The sequence below is a fragment of the Podarcis filfolensis genome (assembly GCF_964270895.1).
Source record: "Podarcis filfolensis genome assembly, chromosome: 9".
Lineage (NCBI taxonomy): Eukaryota > Metazoa > Chordata > Lepidosauria > Squamata > Lacertidae > Podarcis > Podarcis filfolensis.
The window spans coordinates 24,608,178-24,629,844 of NC_139610.1; the positions used below are offsets into that span (position 1 = coordinate 24,608,178).

General features: G+C 42.8%; 1 long non-coding RNA gene across 1 annotated transcript; it reads right to left on the reverse strand.

Annotated features, from left to right (window-relative positions):
* Nucleotides 1–6,848: 6,848 nt before the first annotated feature.
* On the reverse strand, nt 6,849–17,330 carry LOC310770331. The gene is made up of 3 exons (XR_014552078.1): nt 16,975–17,330; nt 14,281–14,525; nt 6,849–7,227 (listed from the first exon to the last, which is right to left on the reverse strand). It is a non-coding gene; the product is annotated as an uncharacterized lncRNA (long non-coding RNA).
* Nucleotides 17,331–21,667: the final 4,337 nt, after the last annotated feature.

Consider the following 21,667-nt stretch of genomic DNA (forward strand, 5'->3'; position numbering starts at 1 on the left):
GACGCACACATATTTCCCCTTAATTTTTGAAGGGGAAAAGGTGCGTCTTATAGAGTGAAAAATACGGTAGTTAAACCAAATGGCAGTTTCAACCTGAAGAAGCATTATGTGATCAGGGCTAAATGTGAATCAAGGTTCATTGCTTATACATTTTCAGTGTCTGAACATTGCAGGTTTGGAGGGTCAGTCTGCTCTGAATCTCTTCCAATTCTTGGGGTCTTATACCCAGTGAGGGTAAAAATCTAATGGAGGATTCTATTGTGTGACTAGTCAGGCAAGATTCTTTGCAAGACAAGGACCTAGCTGGCCACTTAGGTGTTCTCATTAGCATCCCAAAAGAATAAGTTGGGTGGCAACAGTGATGGTGCCCTCTGGACAAATGGGTGGGCCTTCTCCCCTCCTCATCAGGATGGTAGATAGATTACAATAGGAGTGTAGTGTGTGAGACCTCATCTGGAGGCAGACTGCAGGCTGGGAAGCTGAGAGACAGAGGCATGCTTGTTTTGGGACTGAATCCAAGCTATGACTATAGGAGAATCAAAATTTGCTGAGGTGTTAGCGCTGTGAGCCACTCCATCTTAGGCTTGGGCTGTATATGTGTGCACATAAACCATATATCCTAAAGACACCACAGTTTCTGCTGTCCCTCGTTCCAAGGAAACTAAACTATTGGTAAGTGCCTGGAACCCCTGGAATCTCTCACTGCTCAGAGATTGGGGTAGTGTGTACATGTATAGAGTAGACTCTAGAGCTTCTTCCCCAGCCTTGTGGCTTTGGGATATGAGTGCCTTAGCTTGTGCATGATTAAGAGAATCAACTTTCACCAATATAAGGTCATACAATTTGAGGATCATACAGGTTTCTAACAGAGGAGCAAGCTCATTTTTCTTGGCTAACACATGCATATGATTCTTCAGCACCTACCGTAACTCTCAGCCAGCTATGTGAACTGGCCTGACTGAAAAACACTGACTTTGAACTGAAGCTGTTCTTCCATTCTCATAAGGGAGGGTCAGCTTCTGCCAAGTCCAGCTTCCATCTGCAGCTCTCCTGCACACCATTCCTGAAGGTTCCCCAATCTCCACAAACAGATTTTCGTAGGGTGAAGGGGAAGGATGTCAGGAAAGCCCGATTATGTGAATGTGGACCATGTTCCTGTCACAGAAGGAAAGTTATGATCCAAGCCATTGTGTTCATAAGCTGTCCTAAATCAATGGTCCATTTAGCTCTGTATTTCAACAGTGAAATCAAGTCATATCATTGGTCCATTTAGCTCTGTATTTCAACAGTGAAATCAAGTCATATCATTGGTCCATTTAGCTCTGTATTTCAACAGTGAAATCAAGTCATATCATTGGTACATTTAACTCTGTGTTTCAACAGTGACTGGCAGCATCTCTCTGTTGCTAATTGATTACATGCTAGGAGAAGATATATTTGTTAGATATTTTTCTTCATATTTGTGAGTTTAGCAGAGTGCCATCCTGTTGCATCTTAAAGGGATGCTTGGATAGGCTAGTATTAGTCTTTTCATATTAGTAATCCAGGACACTTTAAGGCAGACTGGATTTGTTTTGTACCACCCCCTTTTCTCCCCCTCAAAATAATAATCACACACAGTTTTGAGAAAAGGTAAAAAAAATAACATTTACTGTTTTGTACCACCCACTTTTCTCCCTCTCAAAGTAATAATCACACACAGTTTTGAGAAAAGGTAAAAAATAACATTTACTCACCCAGTCTACGTCTTCAAGAAAAACAGATACAGCAGCTTGATACAGGCAGGCTTAAAATGCTAATTGACTCTCTAACATACAGTCTATCTTCAAAATGGGATCTGAGCTGGAGCTTAGATTTACAGGTGCTCTCATGCTGCAGGCAGGATGGAAAAGGAGTGTGCCCAGGCAGGGTGGAGCATATATAGTTATGCCTTGTCCTGTCAGGGCACAAGAGGGAAGTGATCTCAAAGAGTCCTCCTTAGTAAGTACCAGAGGAACTTTGTGCCCATTATGTGCCTATCTAGCAAAACATGAATTGTTGGTTTGTCTGCAATAAACATCCCTCACTCTCCATGGTTTCGGAGGGAGTCCTTCTCAGCCCTGCCTGGATACACCAAGAATTTAACTTGGGATCTTTTGCAGTCAAAGCATGTGCCCCACCACTGAACAATGGTCCTTCCCCACACTGGGAGATATGAAAGCTGATAGGAACATTCTACCTGTAGTTCTATCTCCCTTCACATATGAAAGCCATTCGTTGATGCTGCAGTCAACAGGTGATGGAGATGCATTTCTGAACTGGCCCTCAGGAAGAAGGAGAATGGGCCAGAGGAACCATGTTCTTTTGGGATGCAAGGGGAGAAAATGTGAAGGAAATATGCATACTTTAGAGTAGCTTCCCCTAATTTTCTGCTCTCCAGGTAACGCTGACTACAATTCCCATCACCCTTGGCCACTGGACATACTGAGCAGGAGAGCACAAGGTTGGAGGAAGCAGCTCTAGAGTCTACTCTATATAGAAGGCTGTGAGCTCATGATAGCTGTCAAGAAGATTTGTCTGTAAGTGGTATCCATAACTTGTTACAATGTAGTCCAAGGAATCAATGACACCTCATCTACTCGTTAGGTTTCATGTCAACCGAGAAATGCTAGCAGCTTTCTGTAACATACGGTAATCTGTATCCCTTCCGGCTTTTACTAGGTGAGCATCCTTGAGATTTGATATTATCTTGCTAGTCTCAATAAAGTATCCGAGGCTGAGATATTGTGTCATATGGATGCATGGTTATTGTGTGTGTGTGTTTTATAAAGGAATAACAAGACCCTCCCTTGCCCAAAATACATTCTCATGAAAAGGTCTGGGGGAAATAATAGAATTATTTCAAGCTGGAAAGATACAAAGGAATGCTTTGCAAATTTCATACCGCCATTAAAATACAAAGTACACATGCCTGTATGGTGATAGTGGGGATTCTGGCCACAAATTATGCCCCCCCCCCCATTTGAAACTGCTTTTTTTTTTTACACATCTGTTGCATTTTGAAGGCAGCTCAGGATCATTAAAACAAAAAAGGGATTGCAATGAGCTCCCAAAGGACTTCTCTGAAGTGAGTGAATGGGTGTTAAGATGGCAAGTGTAATTCCATGTAAACAGTGCAAAGCAATGCATATAGTGGCAACAAATCTAAATTTCACACATAAGCTCATGGGGTCTGAACTGGTGGCAACTGACCAGGAGAAAGACCTTGGAGTCATGGCAGATAGCTCAGCGTAGATGTTGACCAAGTATGTGACCGCTGTGAAAAAAGCAAATTGCACCCTAGGGATTATTAGGAAAGGAACTGAAAACAAAACTGCCAACACCATAATGCCATCATACAAAACTACCTTGTGACCACATTTAGAATCCTCTGTGCAATTCTGGTCACCTCGCCTCAAAAAGGATCTTGTAGAGTTGGGAAAGGTTTCAAAAAGGGCAACCAAAACGATAAAGGGTATGGAGAAACTCCACTAAGAGGAAAGGTTACAGCATTTGGGGCATTGACATGATAGAAGCTCATATACATTTGCATGGTGTGGAGAAGGTTTTTTCCTTTGCTCATAACACTAAGACCTGAGGACATCCAATGAAGCTGAACGTTGGGAGATCCCAGGACAGACAGAAGAAAGTACTTCTTCAAACAATGCATATTTAAACTTTGGGATTTGCTCCAACAACAGGCAGTGATGGTCACCAACTTGGATGGCTTTAAAAGAGCATTAGACAAATTCATGGAAGATAAGACTTCCAGTGAGCCTGACTCCTTTGTGGCTACTAGCCATGATGGTTATCCTCTGCCTCTGCAGTCAGAGGCAGTACACATCTGAATACCAGTTGCTGGAAACCGCAGGAGGGTAGAGTGCTCTTGTGCTTCAACCTTCCTGTAGGCATCTGGCTGGCTTCTGTGAGAACCAGAGGCTGGGCTAGAACGCCTAATCCAATAAGTTACAGGTAGGTAGCTGTGTTGGTCTGCCGTAGTCGAAACAAAATAAAAAAATTCCTTCCAGTAGCACCTTAGAGACCAACTAAGTTAGTTATTGGTATGAGCTTTCATGTGCATGCACACTTCTTCAGATATGAAGATACGAACTTAGTTGGTCTCTAAGGTGCTACTAAGGGATGCGGGTGGTGCTGTGGGTTAAACCACAGAGCCTAGGACTTGCTGATCAGACGGTTGGCGGTTCGAATCCCCGCAACGGGGTGAGCTCCCATTGCTCGGTCCCTGCTCCTGCCCACCTAGCAGTTTGAAAGCACGTCAAAGTGCAAGTAGATAAATAGGTACCGCTACGGCGGGAAGGTAAACGGCGTTTCCGTGCGCTGCTCTGGTTCGCCAGAAGCGGCTTAGTCATGCTGGCCACATGACCCGGAAGCTGTACGCCAGCTCCCTTGGCCAGTAAAGCGAGATGAGCGCCGCAACCCCAGAGGCGGTCACGACTGGACCTAACGGTAAGGGGTCCCTTTACCTTAAGGTGCTACTGGAAGGATTTTTTTTTAATCCAACAAGGCTATTCTCATGCAATGGTGTTCTTAAGGCAACAGGGCACAGCCAAAATCAGTCTATCATTCTCTTTCTTACAACTGGAGCAATCATCTGCCACAGTTGCATGCAATGCTTGAGCTTAGCTTGTAGTCCAAAGCATGCCCAGTGTAGGTCCACCTACTTATTGGAATTTATCTGAAGTTCCTCCATGTGATTTACCACTTCTTTTTTTCAAAGTATAAACATTTACCACATTGACCTAATACCAGTGACCTAGCCAGTGCTAATTCCATTCAGAATTGCCATAATAAAATGTTGAAATCTAGTCAAAGTTAAAGCCCATCAGTTGCTTATCTCTGTTCCATTGAAGATGAAGAAGACTTAATTCTGGATTGCACATGAAGGTTTTTTGGTTTTGCATTAAGCTCAGCTAGGTATTTATGCCATTTTAGAAAACAGATCCAGAAGCTTTTTGAAACTGCCTATCTTACGCTGGGGGAAAAATGCTAGCCAGCCAACTATTAATGATAACACTTCCTTTGTGCAATACATCTTGTAAAGTTATCTCCATGAAAGAAAGAGTGCTGTGTAATGGTTCTCTGTTCTGTAATGAATGACTGGCTCATTTTTTAACAAAACTACAGTGAAGAAATGATGGGAGAAACCAGAAGATGAGTTGCACAATATGGCACAGAACATTGAAAAAACTGTATTCCTCCACCAGACGTTTAAAGGAGAGTCAGCCATTCTTTTGAAATGCATACTTACATTTGGAAAGAAACCATGCATTTTTTATCGTGCCAAGCAAATTTAATTGTCTGTTATCACATCCTAAAGCTGAAAACCCAAGTAACACATAACAATGCAGTCAAGAGCTTTTGACTAGCAGCTATTTGAAATCTGGAGTATATCTGTTTTTGTAATAAGCCTGAGCACTAAATACTACTTGGCATTTTTGCCACACTTTAGAATGTTCAAAACACTTCACATCTTTTATCTCACTAATTACAACAACAGTGTAAGGTTGCAGATTTAGGGTTGCTTCAAGCCACCAATTGAGTTGATGGCAATTATGAGACCAGAACTGGAATATACTTACTCAGTACCTTATTATGATTACCACCTCTCTCTTCCATAAGAATGAAGATGTGATGCTGATAAGAACCACTTATAACAAAACTGCTTATGACTAGCAATTGCGTAAACCAAACTAATGATTATTTGGCACTGCAGCAGATACTTCCTTAACTGCTGGTATTTGGCTGTTCACTGTGAATCTACAGTTGGGTAACAACCTGCCTAATATTATTAATACCAGAGAAACCGCTATTAGGTTTCGGAGGGGGGGGCAAAAAGAGTGGAAGAGAAGATGGAGATAGAAGGAAGGGAAGAGGATGGAATACAAATAGTACACACACACACACACACACACACACACACACACACAGTTGCAGACTGGAATTAAAGGTAGTCCCTAGGTTTGGAATTAAGCATTTCCTATCAGCGCCAAGCTTGCAAGTAAATGATTTAAAACATTTGTTCAGTAACAGCGAACTGATAAATGAAGATGCATATTCAATTAAATTTTACTCAGAGTAAACCTGTTGAAATTAGTGGAGCTAAATTAGTCATGTTCGTCAATTGCAATGAGTCTACTCTGGGTAAAACTTAGTTGAATGCCACCCAAAGAAAACTACTTTTAGGGGTGAAATCCTCAAAGTTATATTTTTAACAGTGCCAAAAGACATGTGCTTTTGTATGTTCTAACATCTTCGTTTTCTGAGATTTGTTGAAACTTTGAGTCTTGCCTGCACAGAATATTGTAATAATTGTGTGTTTATCTCTTTCTTCTTTCTCAACCCAAGCTGTTTCAGCTGGGCTTTCTCCTAAAAAATTATGCTTTTTTATTGCATCCTTACTCATTAAATATCTTTCCATTTTAAGCTATATCCACTATTAAAAAATCCATTTTCTAAACCTGCAGCCCATTGTGGTTTATTTTTCCTCAAAAAGCAAAGCCTTCTTTTCATTTGAACTAATTGCATGCCATGAGCTGTATTCGTAGATTTGCAAATAAGCAAACGTTAGTGCACAGACGCAAGTCCCACTAAAGCATTATGTCTCTTCACTGCTGCATTAGGGTTTGCTTCTGTAATCAATGGAGCTTGCACATGACCAAACCAGACACAGAGCAATGAGCCATTTTCTCTCTCCGGACAAATAGTCTACATTTTGCAGAGTCCTAAGTACCTAGAAATAGGTCTGCAATGATGAGTGCCCCCTTAGTAACTCTGATATCACTTTCATGATGCTGTAATAATACGGCTGCAAGAAGTTTACTGGTCAACATCCATTTGATTAAAGTGGGAGCTGATAGCCTTTAAGGATGAATAAGGCTTCGCGAAAGTGCAGTTCCATGGCTATGTAGCATGCAGTTATTCTGCAAAAGAAACTTGAAGGTTGCACAAAATAAAGAGCACAAGGGTGTTAGGCCATCCAAGGAAGACCACACAAGATTACTTTATTGAGACTGTAATGGGTTACCTTTGTGCCATTCCCATTCTCATTACAATCAGTGCCACTAGAATGGATTCACGTTGTGCCATTTTCTGCTCTAGTTGCACTAAGAATGAAGCATTTAAATCCACATACAATCTTTGATTGGTTGATCACTCCTCCTGTACTCCCTTTCATGAAGCCCTGGCAACCTGAAATAGTGAAATTGTCAGAGGGTCAAAATGCACTTTTGGAAAGGAAAGTTTTGTCCTTTGATTCCCGTTCTTTTCCTTCTCCTACTTTTTTCCTTTTTTACCTTTCCCATTCACAGTATCTCTAATGACTCTGAGAAATAAGCGAACAAAAAACAACAACCCCCCAATTGTATTAACTTTAGTACTTCTTACAGTTTCCAAAAAAAATCTGTTTACACATTGCATGGTATGTACTGTATAATCATTTTTTTCAGGCCACTAGATGGCCCCAGATCCAGAAAGGAAGTTAGCAGCTTGTTCCTCTATCCAGCCACAGTACCCTGCTTTGTTTCTGGTAGCTATGAACCCAAATAAGAAACTTTCCATGAAGCATTTGGATAGCTTAAAAAAATATCTCCCCACCATGTGCACACACATTTCAACAGTTTTTTAGGAATTGGTTTGAGATAGGTTGAAAGTGTTCATCCATTAAGAGTGAGGGAAAGCTTCCTCAAGCTCAGTGACGTCAGTGTGTCTCCTGCTCTGACTGGCTAAGTATTCAATGACACCGCCTTGTTCTCTTTGTGGTTCCCAAATATCTGGGATCTCCCATGTGATTACATCAAGAAGAGGTTGCAGTAACTTGGGAAATAAAAAATGGGTGTTAAAGCTGGTAGCTAGCAGGCTCCAAAAAGATTATATTTAAGGGGAAATGTTTCAAAAAATAAAAAAAACCTTTTAACCTGAAAAAAACTGGAAATGGGTGAATATTTGGTGCAGCCCTAAATGTATCTTTGCTGGTATTTTATTAGTTTCATCCAGGTGAAGCTCAACCAAACTGTAACAGGGCTGTTCACTCAAAGGTCCCAGAACATGTCAGTCACTGCACAGTTCTCGAAGGCCTTTGTGTCAATCACTATCATTGAGTGAGACCCCACATCATTCATGGGCCCAGATGTTTTTTTCCTGAATGCTACTGATTGCATCTTAGCAACTATAGCCTGGCAGGTTTGTGCTATTCTTAATGTGTTATTTCTTTTGCTTTCTTCTTGCTTTGTGCATGAGACCTCTGTACACTGAATCAGACTCAGTTTCATCTATATTGAGGTGGACATTATGGAGCCCTCCAGATGTTGTTTACTACAGCCCCTATAATTTCTGTTAGCTGGGGCTGAAGGGTGTTGGAGTCCAACAATGTCTGAAGAGCACAACGTCAGTGTTTTCCCAGATTTCAGATAAGTCTTTCTCAGCCTTACATAGAAGTGCCAGAGATTGAACCCAGAAGTTTCTGGGTGCAGAACATATGCCCAGTTACTAAGCCATGACCCTTCCCCACTTGTTTTCCCCGCTTGTTTTGTTTGCTTGCTTACTTTTTCTTCACAGTCTGAGCCACTTTTGTAAATACATGACTGGGATAATAATGTGTTCAGGGATTCAGATTTTTATTCAGACAGTCTGCTGAATAGCAAGGTGAAAATCAATATCTGAATCCCTCTTTCCCTTTTTTGTAGTTCAGTCAAAAGCCAGCCAATTTAAATTTTAAAAAAGAGAAGGGTCATTGAGGGTGTCGCTTCCCTTCTTGAACTTCCACAAACATGTAAAATTGTACCCTGATTTTTATATAATATAAGCACAGCTCTTTGATTCATTCTAATTTGGTGCAAAGTAATGGAATTGATTGCAGTAGGCTCGGTTGATAAAAGCAAATGAAAGCACTTTCCCCCACAATGCATTCTTAACTTACCAAGCTAAGAACTGAAAGATGTGACAGAAAGATGGCCACAAGCTTAGATGACTTTATAAAAGGATCATCGTATTTACTCGACTCTAATGCTCACCTTTTTTGGCCAAATTACAATGAGAAAATTAAGGTGGGCATTAGATTCGATGGCACATTTACATTCACACATACATTTTTGGTTTTGTTTCAAGGTTCTGAAAACTGAGGTGTGCATTAGATTCAATGGCACATTAGACTCGAGTAAATACGGTAAATGAATTCATTATTCTTAGCCGTAACAGCTAATGGACCCTTCATGTTCAGAGGCAGCCTATTTCTGATTGCCAACTGTTAGGGGAAAGCAAAAATGAATGACCATCATCTTCATGCCCTGGGTAGACGTGTTTGGAAGTACAATGCTGGAGTGGATGAACCTCAATATAATCAAACACAGCATCTGTGCACTTCATAGACAGGTTCAAATTTGGTTCCCAGTGGGTCCTACTGAGTTCACCAGGTAGACTGTGGCCAGCAAGGCAGTTGGGAAGGAAACAAATCTTTTCCCTCTAAGAAACTGAGATAATCAGAGACAGGCTTTGACCCACACATGTGTGAAACCTCCACTCTAATGGTGTCCCTTTACTTTGTCTGCATAAAAGAACGGTTACCGTATTTTTCTGTGTATAAGACTAGGTATTTCCCCCCCTAAAAATTAATGTCAAAAATTATGGGGTGTCATACATGGGGCTATCTCCCTCCATTTTCTTAAATCTGAGTCCCCCAAAATAGGGGGCGTCTTATACATGGGGGGGGGTCTTATAGACGGAAAAATACGGTATTATTCCATCTTATGGGAAAAGCCAATGTAAGGTACTTGGGGTTGCTACTGGGACAAACCATGACCCCTGCCACTGGGTGGCCCAGCTTCCATGGAACAGACTCCATGGTTGCAATACAGCTCCACAAAGACCATCCCTTGTACCCCCTCAGGGTCCCTGCAACATATAGGCTCTCCCCCCACCCAAAAAGACTGATCTATTGCTAGTAACACTGTCACTATTTTTGTAGGTGTTTCTCTACCACCTTTCAGCCTGTTGCTCGCAACAGTCATAAGTGATATGAAAACAACAACAACAATGGCAGAACAAGCAAAAACAGAGCCGAGTGATAAAAACCAGCTAGTATTCTGGAAAGGCCAGGTAAACAAAAATATCTTCTCCCAGCTCCTGAAGGACATCAAACTGCTGCCAGAAAACAAAGCCTCCCTAGGGAGGGCATTCTACATGTGGGTTGGTAAAAAAAAAGAGCCACATTCCAGTTACCACTTGACTCAGTTCAGGGAAAGAATATTGAGAAATCCACTGATTATAAAGATTTATAGCCCTTCCTTCCAATACACATGCATTGCTTAAGACACTTTACAATAAATAGTAAGATAAAGGAACAACAGAAAAATGCAGCAGCAAGCAAACACAGCCGGCAGTTTAAAACACAGCCTTCAAAAAACCCCCACAAAGATTAACTTATTATTTGGGCAGGACCATAAGCAGTTTAGACCGCTAAATGTTAGCACGGCACTTTAAATTGGTGCTACCAGAAACAGACTGGTAGCCAGTGTAGTAGTCTAAGAACTGGTGAGAAGTGTACCCTATCACTGATCCCAGTTATTAACTTACATTCCATATACAGTGGTACCTTGGGTTACATACGCTTCAGGTTACAGACGCTTCAAGTTACAGACTCCGCTAATCCAGAAATAGTGCTTCAGATTAAGAACTTTGCTTCAGGATGAGAACAGAAATCATGCTCCAGCGGTGCAGCAGCAGTGGGAGGCCCCATTTGCTAAAGTGGTGCTTCAGGTTAAGAACAGTTTCAGGTTAAGAACGAACCTCCGGAACGAATTAAGTACTTAACCCGAGGTACCACTGTAAATGAAGTTTCTTTGAAGGCAACAAAGGCAGTCCCAGGTATGCAGCAGTCTAATCTTAATGAGAGCCTAGAAAACCATGACCAGGCTGTCACTGCCCAGAACCTCCATCAATTCACAAGAATCTGATCTGACACAATGTGGAGGGTCACAGGATTTCTTCATCTAGTCTAGAACTGTCAACTATGACAGGCAGTAGTTCTGTCTACTAGTCTAGTCTGTCATATCGCCCACTCCTTGATCTTTTTAAAAATGAGATATGCCAGAGTTTGCCATTGTAGTTAATTATGCAATTACATTTGAATATACATTTGCATACATTGATTTTCAACTGTGTGTAACAGCAGGCATCATCTAACAAGATCCTGTGTGAGATGGTGAAATGGGGAATGGCTCTTTTTAAGGAAGTATTAGCATTAATAATTTTTATTTTTCAAAAATATGTTGCCAACTTAGTCAAACACCTTTTTGGTTCATTCAAAGGTTTTTAACTGATTGATCAAACTTATCAATCTGCTAAAGTGTGCCTCCTTAATTATTATTAATGTTTAAAGCATATCAGTGTCACATAGATTAACACATTTCTTGCAGAATCCACCAAGGAGAGAATGAAGTTGTTAGACATTATCTTATTGGGATGAGTTGCCTTTACTATAAGGCTAGTATCTTTCTAAAGCTGAAATCATATATGCACACTTAGCTTAGGAGCTAGTCCCACTCAAATCAGTGGGGTATACTTCCAAGTAAACACACATAGACCTTACATTCAACAGCATCAAGCTATAAGGCCTTATTCCACTGCTAACCATCTTACTTCAAAGTAAATCTAGTTTATTTTAATGAGGGTTTTTTCCTCAGAATGAAAATGCGTCACCACTGATCTTATTCTTGTATTCATGAAGGAGTGTCTCCACCCCCATCAGTCAGCCCGGACACTGAGGACCAGCTCCAAGGGCCTTCTGGTGGTTCCCTCACTGCGAGATGTGAGGTTACAGGGAACCAGGCAGAGGGCCTTCTAGGTGGTGGCACACCCCCCCCCCCCGTGGAACTCTCTTCCATCAGATATCAAGGAAATAAACAACTATCTGACTTTTAGACAACATCTGAAGGCAGCCCTGTTTAGGGAAGTTTTTAATGTTTGATGTTGTATTCTGTTTTTATTCTGTTGGGAGCAACCCAGAGTGGCTGGGGAATCCCAGCCAGGTGGGTGGGGTGTAAATAATAAATTATTATTATTATTATTATTATTATTATTATTATTATCATTATCATCATCATCATCATCATCATTATCATTGATTTATTAATTGCCTTCTAAACAACAGTCTGAAGACAATTAAAAACTGTTTAAAACTGTGTGGTTCAGACAAAGGCAGTGAAAGTTCTTCCCAAACTGTTGGAAGGGATGTGGGGGAAAGGGAACTTATACACATATTTGATGGCAATGTCTACAGGTAGATATTATCTGGAATAGAGTGCTGTCTAGAATTATAGGACAAATGATTGTGAATGTCCTAGTTCTTGCCACAAAACACACAAGCAGAGACTCTTACTTGTAAGTAAGAAAGAGATATTTATTCAGGTAAATAGCTGTACAAGCTCAGCAGCAGACACAAGGAATGTTGGGATTGCAAACACGTATTTCCTTGGGGTGGGTAAGTCTGCTCCCATCTGCAAAAGCAGTGTCTGGTTTTAGGTGCCAAGACTGCACCCTTCTGTTCTTGCTCCTATTCAGTCACTGCAGCCTCCAGTTCTGCCTCCCCCCATGGCTGTTCCAAGGCCTCCCCAACCTCAACTAAGATTCTGCACTCCACAGGAAACTCAAGGGGGAGAACCAACATCCCTGCTCCCCCTTCCAAATCAGGGAAGAAATGGGAGAGCCCTGAACCTCTAACCTAGGTTCCCATCATTCAGGACCAGCCCCCAATTTCTTCCTCATGCATCAGCACCTTCAAACCAGACCAGATACTGATAGCACTGCAGGGCTCATGACAGTGAAAACTCCAAAACTAATATTGCTTTCTGCATTTGAAGAAGTCAGCACACATTTGAAACCAAAAGTGCTTGTACACTTTATATTGGTTGTGACCAGACTTGTTATAACACAAAACTGGAAAGGTTATGCACAGCTGTATTTATCATATTTACTCAGTTATAACACAAACCATTTTTGGCCAAACTACATCATGAAAATTAGGGTATGCATTAGATTTGATGGCACCAGAAAATTCTTCTTTGGTTTCAAGGTTTTGTAAATTGACGTGCTCAGCAGATTTGAAGGTGCATTAGATTTGTATAAATACAGTAAATTGTTGGAAGTTAGCAGATCATAGTGTGATGACAGGGAAAGTGAAACCAGAATACTATTTCACTGTGTGGAATGACTTTATTATACAAAAATATAACACAATGATACCTCCCTCTGCTAAAATGTGTGTTTCAGTTTAGAAAAATAATAATCAGAATGATGACAGATATAAATTATGAAAATTTGGGGCTTGTGAGATTAGCACTACCATTTCTAGTTATTGATGTCCACAATAAATGACCAGAAAAGGGTCTCCAATTATATTTCTACAGAAAAGAGTAAATACGAAGCTACTTGCTATTGAACTATTTGCTCTTTATAGTAAACCAACTGTTTTACAGTTTTATATTGTAAAATTTCTTAATTTATTACAGTATCTTATTTAGTTAGAAGGGCTGTTAACTAGTGATTCACCCACTTCTTCAGTAGTACTAATAGCACAGGGTTAGATTCAGCAGCAAACAGGCACAGAGGCCTTAACTGCATAATTATCTACTTTTTGTGTTTTTAAGTAAGTATAAGGCTCTTCTCAGCTTCCAAACCCATTTCCACAGCACAGAATACCTTGGATTGCTGTGAAGTGCCTTCCACAGCCTTTATGGTACCAGATGGATCACCGAACATTTATCATGAGGTCTAGAACCGTGATGTTGTTCATCGTGGTATCTAGCAAAGTTGATTGTTGGTGTTTTTCAATCGTTTGAAAAAGAAACGAGAAGAAAGGGGAAACTGTGAAAAGCGCCTTTGGCTATTTTGATTATTCCAAGGCCTGAAAGGAGCTAGGTGACAACACAGGAAACCTCTCTCTCCCTGATCAGAACAAGATTCATTCCGACGCAGTCCGAGACTTTGGTTGTTGTTTTTTTCAAGGCTACAGCAATCTGCAGACCATAAATCACCTGCCCAGCTGCAGCCCTCCCCTTGCCCCGTGTTTCCAGGGCTCTTTGCAGCACCGACCCCGTGTGCAAAGCTGCGCTTCTTCGCCTTCTGTTTAATGGCTCACATCCCTGGCTTTTCAGCTGGAGTGCAGCTGAATATTTTTTACAAGCAGGCGTCGAGTGATCTGTCGCTTCTTGGGGCATAATTGTGTGCGTGCGCGCACGCGCGCTCACCTACCTGGATCTTTTTACGCACCCAACTCCTGAATCTGCAACTGATGCTACACGTGTGCCCTTTTCTGCCCCACCCCCCGGAGGGATCTACCTCCTGCGTTTAGCCTTTGTAGCAGAAGAAGGTCGCAGGGTTCACTCCGAAAGGTCCTTGATCCGTGACAAGCGTGCCTTTTAACGTGGGAAGAGGCGACATTGTTCAGGGGGCAGGGCTCCAAAGAGTCGGAGCGTTTTCTTCCCCTCCTCCTCCTCCTCCAAAAACAAAAAAGAGAAACTTTTTGCACACAACAATTAATATATTCGCGTTTCCTCCCACTTTCCCAATGGGCTACCAGCTGCAAAACTCCTGAATAGCAAGCTTAATTGTGTTTTGTCATGCAGAATACCTCCCTTTTCTATAGGGGGGGAAACGCTGCGAAGGGGAAGGGGGAGAAAAGAGAAACAGCTTTTGGAAGATTTGGAGTGTATTTCTTTCTCGGCTAGCACGAGCTCATTTGCATGGGTCACCTCTTCGCCTGCCAGACCCAGGTAGCGCCCCACCCCCACCCCTAGATGTCACACGATGTCACACGCTTTCTGCTTCCTTACAATACTTATTTTTTTTTAAAAAAAAACCCATCAACGACTCCATTCCGCTTCCATTATATTAAACCCCATTTTATTAAGGCTCCCTCGTTGTTGTTGTTTAAAACAACAACAACAACAACAATAACCACCACCACCACCAACTTGGTTTTGAGTGCTGGCTTAGGACCTGGGACACTAAGTCATGAAGCTCCCTGGGTGACCTTGGGCCAGTCACAAATCTCCCAGCCCTAACCTACCCCGCAGGGTTGTCCTGCGGATTAAACGAGGAGAGGGAGAAGGATGTACCGTATATGCCACCTTGAGCTCTCTGGAGAAAAGGTGGCATATAAATCCAATGAATGAATGAATAAGTCGGTCCAGCATGAGACTCATGATCTCAGCGTCGTGGGTTCGAGTCCCACCTTGGGTAAAAGATTCCTGCATTGCAGGGGGTCGGACTAGATGTCCCTTGGGGTCCCTTCCAACTCTTACAATTCTATGCCTTTTTATGCCTTGGATCCCTTGTGGCCAGGAGGGTTTTCAAAAATGATGATGATCACAGAATCACAGAACTGCAGATTCTATGGAAGGGGCCCCATGAGTCATCTAGTCCAACCCCCTGCAATGCATGAATGATGATGATGATGATTCAAGGAAGCCTCTACTTCCATGCTTTAATAAAATCGAAACCCTGTATTAGGGCAAGGACTGGCTCCAAGCGAGATGCTCCTTGCCTCGCAGCCCAGTCATAGTAGACACGTTTACTCGGGAATAAGTCCTCCGGTTTTGCTTGATAATTGCTGTTAATTATCACGTTTATCTAATTATTAATTAGCGATCTCCTTTCTGGGGCTTCTGTCTCCAGGGGTGGGTGGGGAATCTAATAATCTCCCTTTTCCTCATTTTTTTGGGTGCTTTGAATCCACCCTCCTGGCATGGTTCATCTGATTTCATTTCGATGCAGCCTCCTCTCCTGGATGTAACTCCACTAAGAATATGAGTATTTGGTGTGTTTGGGTGGGGGGTGGAGAGAGAGAGAGAGAGATTCAAACCAACATATTCATGGCCTGCCTTTTCCCCCGGTGACATATTGTGTGAGTGGACGTGGGAGTTGAAAAAAGAGCCATTCATTCCTGGCCGTGAATGAGCCCGCATGAGGGCTCCGCTTTCACCTGCCTCGGAAGGTGGCGAAAATGCGAGCAGAAGAAAAACAACAACAACCACCCCGCGTTAAATTAAGCGAGGGTTAATCTCCTCGCCGGCTCCTCTCGGCCGCCATCCCAAACCTTCCCTCTCGTCCCTCGGGTCCGTTTGGCCCTCAGGACTGACCACGCGTGGGTGGCGAGGTGGCCAGGAAAAGGGCGGGAAAAGAGCTTGGGCAGAAGACTCCCAAAGGCTGCGCCTGCCTAGCGCCTCATTTACTTGAGCAACCCCGTCCCTCTCGCCCCAGTGCTTTCTTGTTGGCTCCCCTTTTTCCTCACACACCCTAATGCAGATTTTCTGTCACACAACTCTCTCTCGCGCGCGCAGAGGACCATTCATTTCCACGAGCATTTGCCCCCATGTTTTCCTCTGCCGCAGACACCTATTTACTCGCACCATTCTGACTGACTCTCTGACTGACATTGGCATTTGCCCCCATGTTTTCCTCTGCCACAGACACCTATTTACTCGCACCATTCTGACTGACGTCCCCTTGCCCCATTCTCACATTAACCTTCTTTCTTTCTTTCTTTCTTTCTTTCTTTCTTTCTTTCCTCACAAGCGTCTCCCCCTCACTCCCAAGCACAGGCTTCCTGTCACACAGCTGTCCCTCACTCTCCCGGTTCCCACGCATCCACTCACACGGGTACGAAGGCACGACTGTGCTTCCCTCACATTCACACGTGCTCTCTCAGCTACACTCAGCCTGGCATCCGTCCATTCGTCCCTAAGCCCCTTTTTCTTCTTCTTCTTCTTCTTCTTCTTCTTCTTCTTCTTCTTCTTCTTCTTCTTCTTCTTCTCTCTCGCACGCAGTCATTTCTGACGCACATTCTCTTTCTTTTCCTTGAAAGCCCACCTTCTTCCACTTCTTTTGCCCTCCCTCAAGCACTCGAGAAAACCTTCCTTTTCCTCAGCAGCCTCTTCGCCTCACCTAAGCAGCCCCCTGGATTTGGACTCTGCTTTTCTCTCATGGAAAAAGGGTCTCCATTCGGGGCTCATGAGGTGGTTAATGTAGCTTTTCCACACACACACCAACACAACCCTCCCAAAGGCCACTTCGCTTCACATGGTGGGAATCCAAATTCGGCCCAGGCATGTGGGAATGGGGAAAGCCGTGTACAGAAGTGGGTCCAAAGTAGTCTGTACAGAGTGGAATGTGGTTTGTGAACATGGCCTCGTGCAGAAAGGAAAGACAACAGGGCTTTTGTGTGTGAGAATACCCCCACCAGTTTAGCTTTGTCAAGATTTTTCAAGTGTTTTGACTTAAAACGCAACACCCTGACCCATATATGCATATGGGGTTATTTATAATGCTGCCAATGTTTCTGAGGGGTTGGGTCTAGTTTGGTCTATATCTAAGAGGTACGAAGAGTCAGAAACCAAAGAGAATTTGGGGGAATCCAAGCACCAACAGTAGCCCCAAACCTTCATTAAGACCCCTTTAAAACATGTCCTCCACTCAGCCAAATGATTCTCCTCAAATGAGGAATTAAGGATTGCTTCCTAACTGATCCCAGACGGCTTTGCTCCCTTTTCTCCAGAGCAGTCCCTACAGTTATTTGCGGCTTAAGAGTCTGCACCCCACTTTTCTGCAACTCTGAATCCCTACATTTTGTTTGACTTTGGCAAGCAAAACAAAACAGCACACGCACCCCCCCCCCCCAGGTCAAGTCGTCCATCCAGTATCTTTCATTTCCCTTAAGCGGATTTTCGCCCTGGAGTGCCCTGGCTAAAGTAGCTTCACTTGAAGTGTCATCCCCTTAAATTTCCTTTCAGCCTCCAGTCTCAAGGGAGTCGGGAGTCACTTATTGGAAACGGTGATGCTCAATACAAAGTCATCAAAGCCCTCTGGTTCTTGTCTTGAAGTGACAGGCCTCCTTTATTGGGCTGCTTGAAATACGCCTCCTGTTTTTCAGGGTCCCTCTATCCATCTTTGTCTGTTCTTCAGAGGAGAAGGCGGACAATAAAAAGCAAAGCCTGGCAAGCTCCCCACTCTCAGCCTTGGGCAATGCCAACTGCGGCCTCACAGCAGATTGAAATTGTCACTCCTTAATTAATCTGGAACTAGTTATGTTCCACATGGGGAAGTGTGTGGTGGGGGATGGGGTGCCTGTTTAGATATTTATTTGCTGCTCCTCTTTGGATATATTCTTGCAGTCAGGTTAAGTAACACAGAGATAACCTTAAGGGATGCCTTAATGCCTCCTGGAACCTCTTACATATTATGTATATCCAGTCTTTTGGCAGCTGGATGCCCAAGGAGATTATTTTTAGTATGAGGACAAACTCATAAAATTGCCATGGCAAATGGTTAAGCACTTTTTATGGCTGCATTCCTAAACACATGGCTTAGGGAGTCATTTCCAAGTAACTGTGCTTAGGACATCCCTGCACCCTCAGTTATTTCAGTGGTGATTGTAGGATTTAAGGATGCGATCCTGTGTGTATCTTTACTTCAAGGTAACACAACTTTAACTCAAAGAGGCTTGTTTCTGAGAAATGTACATAAAACCCTGGCAGTAAATATTACCCATTGAAATCATGTTTGGCTCTGTCCTGGCAATTTTTGAAGATCTACAAATAAAATAGCCTATATTTGTTTAGTCGAGCAAGCTCCTCTTTAAAACAACAATAATAATCCAAAATCTATGGGCAAACTCTAGCCAATGTAAAAATGTTTCATTTCAGGTCAATCCCAAACCAGTTAACATACTTGGATTTAAACCCATTTATTCCCAGTGAAGTCAGAAAATTGGCTAGAATCTGTGGAATGAAGGTATTGAGGCACCATCTTTGGAGTTTTAGTGGATTGGGCTTTTCCAGCCCAGTCTTCCTAACCATATTTACTCTGGAGTCAAGCCCACTGAGTTGAATGAGACTTACTTCCTCCTAAGCCTGCGTAGAAATGCTTGCAGCAAAGTTTACCATTTGCAGATCTTCATTCCTATCTTTTGACCAAGCATTTTGCAACTCATAATTACATTCAGCTTGAACTTCAAAACTGTCTTCTGTTACCGGCTTGTTTTCATGTGCAGTTCATAATATAAACTGCCTGTGGAAAACCTGTGAGCAAGATGCTCATGAACAAGCCAAAGGGATACTTCCAAGTCCTACTGATGCCAAAGTGGGAGTTAATTAAGTTCTTAAATGGCTTTCATTAAAACAATGTGGGGGCAGAAAAGTGTTTGGTTGTGTTTACATTTAAAAAGGTAAAGGGACCCCTGACCATTAAGTCCAGTCGCGGACGACTCTCAGGTTGCGGCGCTCATCTCGCTTTACTGGCCGAGGGAGCCAGCGTACAGCTTCCTGGTCATGTGGCCAGCATGACTAAGCCGCTTCTGGCAAACCAGAGCAGAGCACGGAAACACCATTTACCTTCCCACCGGAGCGGTACCTATTTATCTACTTGTACTTTGACGTGCTTTCGAATTGCTAGGTTGGCAGGAGCAGGGACCAAGCAATGGGAGCTTACCCCGTCATGGGGATTCGAACTGCTGATCTTCCGATCTCCAAGCCCTAAGCTCTGTGGTTTAGACCACAGCGCCACCCGCATCCCTTAATCTCATTTACTTCCAAGCAAATTCTATTGACTTTAAACTTGAGGGTATTCAAGTGCAGAAGGGTGAGGTACAAAGATTTTGTACCAGAATAAATCACAAGAGAGGTGTTTGCATCAAAGTTAACCTCAAAGAACGAGCTCTTTAGTTGAATTTTTGTTTCCAGGATGAAACTTCATAAAGTTTGTCCTTATACATGATGGTCTTTGGTGTCAACACACACACACAAGTTGAACTGAATACTGCTGGAGGAGCACACTTTACCCTGGGTATAATCACACCAAGACTCTGAGAATGGAAAATAAGAAAGCCAAGTTTATTTAAGGGTATGCATACTTGCTAGGAAAGACCTATCTACCTAAGGTGGAGATACAAAGAGCCATGCTTGCTCTTTGTTCTCAGCAGGAGAAGCACACAAACATGTGTTTTCTCCCATGGTACAGATGAAAGAAGAAGGAACAACTCAAAGAATATCAGTCTAACACTTGAGGGAAGGTCACAAAGTTAAATCAGTGTTTTCCAACCTTTTGTGGGGTGTAAAACACAGAGCAATCAAATACAACATTCCTAGAGTGGACATTAAAAGGGGATGTCTGGACCAGCCAGTCGGAACTTCCTGTTTCCTCCTCGGCTGGGACAAACTTCCTCTACATGTGACCAGAGGTGAGTGTGCCCTCACCTGCGCAGGTAACAAAACAGCACAGGGGAGGCTGCCATATCTCTGTCTGACTCCATTCCTCGAAGAAGCAACATCTCCTTAGCCTGAGATGCTCTCTTGGCTTCCAAGAGAGGACAAAGGAACTATCTCCTTATGGGATAGATTCCAAGTGTATATATTTTGTAATTTAAGTCTGCCTTCTGGGATCCATCTGTGAACAGAATGTGTGTGAGTAAACTATTTTATACTTTTATATAAGACTGCGTTGTGTCTATTCTTTTTAAGAGGGAATAAAGGAGATTTACCAGGAAACTTATTTTAGAGGCTTATGAAAGCCTGGCAAAGACGTTATCCACTGTGAAAGTTTTAAAAAGGGGAATGTTACTCTGCTAAATTGTAGAACTTGTTAACACAAGTTGGGAAGGATATAATTAAACAATATACCATCTCCTGCCTCCCTGAACATTCCTACACCTTTTTCTGACCATAGCCCTCTTTCAACCTTGTTCCCTTCCTGTGGCCCCACCATGGATGTAGCTGGGGGGCAGGGGGACAGCTCCCCCCATAAGTAAAAATGAATAAATATCAATACAAATCTGAGGTTCTGACCCCCTAACAAAAGCCTGGCTTTCTGTGGAATTCCAAGTGGCTTTTGGATTGGCAGCCCAAAGGCAAAATATAGGCAGAGCGGGGAGAAGAGTGATGTCTGTGCTACTCAAACTGGCAATTTACAAAAACTAGTTGGCTAGTATCCTATCCCAATCTTTGACTAAAGCTCCAGAAGCAGGTCTGGTGAGACGGTGAAGTCTTCTCAATTAGTGTCCCTGGTGATAGATATAATGTAGGGAATGAGATGTTGGGAGAAGGTGAGGCCTATTTCCTTGACTTGGGCCAGCTGTGAGCCTGGTTGGAAGCAAATGTGTGGCAATCACATGCAATACAGGGGCTAAAAGCAAGGAACCTAATGTCTCAGCAGTGCAAGCCTGTACAGCTTCGGGCAGACACAGTTTTCATCCCAAACCCATGGGCATTGATGAAACCCTTTAGTGCCATTGTGTATGAAGCACTTTAGTGCTCCTCCTTCTCAACCCATTCAGTTTGGTCAGAATTCATAAGAGAGTACAAAAGAAAAAGGAAATTAGATAGATTGGATAGCTTTACTAATGCAACATGGCCTCATGCTATTCACAAGGTATGTTCTACTGGAGCCAAGCAATTGATTTTGATTGGGGGTTGGGTTGTCATCCTGAGGAGGAATTTAAGCAACTTGATTTTTGTGGTAACCCCAGGAGCACCTTGCACAGATGTTTTCTAGATGGAAACCCAAACCAGCCTTAGGCCACAATCGGCAATATAAACACTGGGCACTGCAAAGGTACCATGACGCCTCTCATTTACAGAGCATTTGA